This window comes from Symsagittifera roscoffensis, chromosome 8, assembly GCF_963678635.1.
Source record: "Symsagittifera roscoffensis chromosome 8, txSymRosc1.1, whole genome shotgun sequence".
NCBI classification, from domain to species: Eukaryota; Metazoa; Xenacoelomorpha; order Acoela; family Convolutidae; genus Symsagittifera; species Symsagittifera roscoffensis.
The window spans coordinates 7,380,722-7,385,680 of record NC_087069.1 but is presented as its reverse complement, the minus strand read 5'-3'; positions in this window follow the sequence as shown (position 1 = coordinate 7,385,680).

Below are 4,959 nucleotides of genomic sequence, written 5' to 3'. Positions count from 1 at the left end.
TCACTACCCGCTACACATGGCGATGGTGGAAGTGTCCAGCCAGAGAATACTGGTGGACAAGGCCTTCTCAGTGCCCAAGTGCGTGAGGTTGGCTCGGATATCGCATCACTCGCACAAGTTGTTGAGAAAAATCAAAGGGACAGTACCAAAAGAATTGAGAGATGACTTGAGCGAAATCTGGGGAGAAGATCTTCTGAAGTTGGAAAGAGAAAACACAAGCGATCACGAGAGACAAAACGTGATCGGGAAACCTGTGGGAAGTACTCCAAACCTGGAAGACAATGACACGATGCACGAGAAAATGATGGAGCTTGAGCCTCTCTTGGAAGCCTCAGGGGAGCGTAATCTCAGGAGCATTGAGATCTCTCATGGGGAATGCCCATGCCACTGTTTGGCACAAACGGTGTGGTATCCAGATCACAAGAACCTTTGCCTGGTGTGGGATGTGGAAGAGATTCGGTCGATCGGACTGCCGGATCACCGGCAGAAGGTGACGCTCTTAGTAGTGAGCACGATGTTAGCTCTGAGATGGATAGAAGAGAATATAACGAAGTATCGGGAGGCGACGACACCAACGGCTGAGTCAATATACGCGATAGACTACAGCAGGAGACTTGAGTTGTTTGAGACTGCGTGCAAAGTATTCGCCATACCAACGGAAGTCAGGCACGTATGGAGTCGCTTGAGGTACTTTCCATGGTTTCGGGCGACACTGACGTCTTGGTTGTACAGGGCAACGAAAGATCACATGAGAAAACATCAAAAGGAGTATCGACAGTTCCAGGCCGAGATTGGGCCGGAAGCTTTCAAGAGACCCCTGCTAACCCATCGTAATGCGATCACGACGGGATGGAAGAGAGTGGGTAAGATGTCTAGAGACAATACCAAAGCGAGGGAGTCGATACTAGAGGAAGACCTGGCGAAGAACGTGAGCTTGAGCCTGCACAACTCCTTTTGTTTGAACCGAGAAGCTAGGGTGAAGGCACTACCCAACCAGGCAAAGAGATTGCAGGAGCAGAGAGAATGGATGCGATCTTATGAACAACTGAAGGCTTGGGAGGAGATTGTGATTAGTTCCGATGATGAAGAGGAACTGTTGAGACAGTTTGCCGCATCTAGCACTTCAGGATGCAGTACATCCAAGGCGAAGAGCACGAGGTGAATGGGCAAATCGGATGGATCTTGAGTCTTGAGAGGGAAGGGGGGCTTGAGTGTGAATCCGAGTGAAACTTGGATTCACGAAAAAGAAATTTTAACAAAGTAAATATTGTTAATAATATACTATATCTATTATATAAATCGAAATGCTGCATGACAATTTCCTGATTGAATAGGACAAAAGAATTTTTAAAATGATTGGCTTGAAAAGCGAAAAATTCAAAGGTGCAGGTAAATGCAGATTTTGATTGCTGTTTAGCAATAGTGTGAAAATTTTAAATGGTCGTGAATTTTGGGGTGTAGATAATCTTAAATCTGCTGCAAACTTCTGTAAATGACCACTGGCACTGTATCTTGAGCAACACTCGGTTTTTCTGGGACTCACTGGCGGAAGACAGCGCGCGATGAGGACATCGATCTCGAGTCCGGGGAGTATGTGCCAGTCGGTCATATTTGGAAGTTTGACCTTGAGAAGAGCAGAAAATACTTGATTTTGGAGAGAAATTTTATTTTTCAAAAATTCGAATGGAACATGTCATGCACGATTTTCTCGCGACAACTGAAAATCAGAAAAAGAAATGAGAACAATTTTAGAGCAATTGCGGGAAAGTTAGAAAGTAAAAACGAGTGGGAAATTGCTATTCGCAATTTCCGTCTATATATAATCGAGAGTAGAGCTGTCCTACTTGAAATAGAAGACAGAGTATCCCCGAGAGAGCGATTACTAAAGTTGGACCAGAGTGAACCTTCAGCGGAAAGGCGGACAACTAGAGTGTCCCAACGGTCCAAGAGAACTCAAATTCTAGAGCATGAACTTATCCTTGCTGTCCAAACTATAAAACATTAAACTTCTCTTAGTTATTCATTTCTTGAGTTAGTTACTGACTGGATTATTTCCCAATTCTTGAGCGTGCTGCTATGTGAGTACAAATTTAATTTCTAGAGTGTGTTTTATGATTGTTATGTTGAGATAAGGCGAGTTTTAGGTTGATCCATCTGAAATGGATCAAAGTCACACTGTCTAATAAAAAGTAACCTAACGGATTGTTCCAACCCGGTTTTTAACGGCGTTCATGTATTTTGGGTATCTAGAGACCTAAGTATGGGGACGTTTCTAATTCTAGAGTGGGGGGATATTTTAGTAGTAGCCTTTAAGCTGTAACGGGTCGTAGTCTCATGTCATAAGCGAACCGAACTGGCTCCGACCGTTCTTGAGGTGGGAAAACACAAGAGATAGTGCCCCTGACCCTTGAGCCAGTGGTTATAGGGCCTATTTTTCTTAAGCCTCATGTGTGACTGCAGTAGACGAATGTTACAGTTGTTAGCGCAGCTAATGTTGTTCTGTTTATTTTCAGCTTTTTAGCCAAAATGGCCGTTTCTGACGTTTCTCAGAAATGTTACGTAATCACTTCGAAAATTTAAAATTTTGAATTCCCGAATCCCTCAACCTTCACGTTTTGTTCAATCATTCAAATAACGCTCTTAACTTCCAACAATCACCAATTCGGAAGGCTTACTGCTAAAAATTCGAAGTCTGCAGAAATTGCATTTTGGCCATTCTGGTCGAATGTCACAGTCAAACATGATTCTCGTGTGGGGTATGTTTTTTTTCACTCCAATGAGGACTCCTCCATGCTTAGTATTACCGTTTTTACTGGTACGGTCACTTCTATGTTTATCAAACTTCGGCAGAAAGAGCGCTGCATTGTCTAAATTTTCGGAGAGCCAGGTTTCCGTAAGGCACACTATATCATAGTTATCATTAACTTGTAGACTATTTGAGAGGTCAACTCTTCTGTTGTAATCTAGGATGCTTCGTACATTGAATAAAAGAACAGTTGCGTAGTGGTTTAGTCAATCATTAGCCTCCTTTGGGTCCTCATAGAACACCCATTTATTGTCTTGTCGTATTAAAAGTTTCCCATCGCGGATCCTGAGGTCTTTTTTGCCAATTTTTTCGTTAATAAGTTCGCGACGTTTTTGTAGCGCCTCATTTTCTTGTGTTGCTTCCTCTCGTGATAGCTCACGACTGAGATAGACTGGCTTGTCGTACCTTTTTAGTTTGCTTGCCGAGGAAAGAATAAGCCGGCGCTGCCAAAGATTGGACACTTTGACTAAGATTGTTCGGGTTTTCGTATCGTTTCGTGGTCAAATTCTCAGTAAATTGTTGATGATGCAGTTAACTTCGATGTGGGCAAATACCTGCTGGATTTCTGCAAGGTCGTGTTCCTGTCGCTTTCTAGGATCTCTGTCGTCTGATTCTTTGATACCTCGCACTCGTATTCCGTCAGGGACCATTGTTGCTTCAGGTGTTTTGCGAATGGTTGCTGCTGGTTGATTTACTTGCGTTGTTTTAGGTGGATCAGATTTATCGATCATTGCAGTTTTGATTTCGAGAAGAGAATTTTTGAGTTCAATCATTTCTTTCTCGGTATTCGTAATTTGGCTTTGATTGGTTTCACTTACCTCCATTTTTGCAATGAGAGAAATGATTTCATTGCGTTTGTTTTGCTCCACACAGTCATTGCACAATAGCCTTACATTTGTCTTCAATTCGGTTATTCCATCTATTGCTGTTGCACTCAGATTGGTACATTTTTCGGTTAGGTGAATTTTGCAGGAGCAAGCTATACAGATGAAAAGTGGGTCACGTGCACGCACTGGTCATTTACATGTTTTGCAGGCTTCATCGGAAGCCGAAGTTACTCGGGAACGAGTAGCAACTTTCGCTTTATCGACCATTACAACGACTGGGAGAATAGATAGGTAAACCTATGCTTCCCGAAAGTGGAGTCTTGCGGTGTACTGTTTCTACTCTGAGGCTGGGAACAGATATGTAAATCTGAACCTATGGTTCCCGAGAGGGGAGACCAGCAGTTCAGTTTCTAATCAACGAGAAAAACTTACTTAATAGGTGCAGTTGCAATTCCGAAATCGACACTCAAATGTTGTGGAATTAAACAGAAAGTGGAATGTGATATGGAATAGAACGTTTGATAAAATGAAAGCTTTTATTGCTCGATAGAAGTTTTTTTACTAATATGGTCTGAATTCTAATATCAACCGAATTGGCTCCGACCGCTTGAGGTAGAAAAACACAAGAGATGGTGTCCCTGATTCTTGAGCCAATGGTATAGGGCCTATTTTTCTTTAACCTCATATGTGACTTAAGTTGTCGACTGTTACAAATATCGGAAACTATTTAATAAGTTTATCACAACGGAGTCTGAATACGCGGTTGTCTAAATACTGCTACCAAAACGGGGACGCGACCATTTAAGAAACTCATCGAAAAATGTCATCGATTCATTCTCAAGATTTGTTGTGACTTGTCCTTTAAATGGTATCAGACAAGGAATTTCTTGTTGCAACCCTTGATGCAGACATCGCATGTCGCCGGACCTGCGTTTTGTTCAATTCCTCAAGCATTGGAATGTATCAAAGACAGATTCTAGCCAACAAAATGATGAACAGTAACGTTGTTTTAAGCTGCTTTTTTTTTATAAAGACGCCCCGATTCATGACTCTGCTGTAAGGTTTGAAGGATCTTGGGGCCATCCTTGTCCTGGATCTTGTGGAGTTTTCCGCCGCAAAGAGTCGTCCTTTTCCATAGCCATAGTTATCAGCTAGCTTTCAGCTATGTGTCGTTTCCAGCTAGTTTTTATGTTTTTATTACGTCTCTGATTGCTGTAGTGATGACTTTTGATGCCAAGTTTTTGATGAGAAAAAATCATGCTTGTTAAATGCGAATTATTTTGTCAGAAATATTAGGTTCGTCAAACTTTTTACTTTTCAAGAATC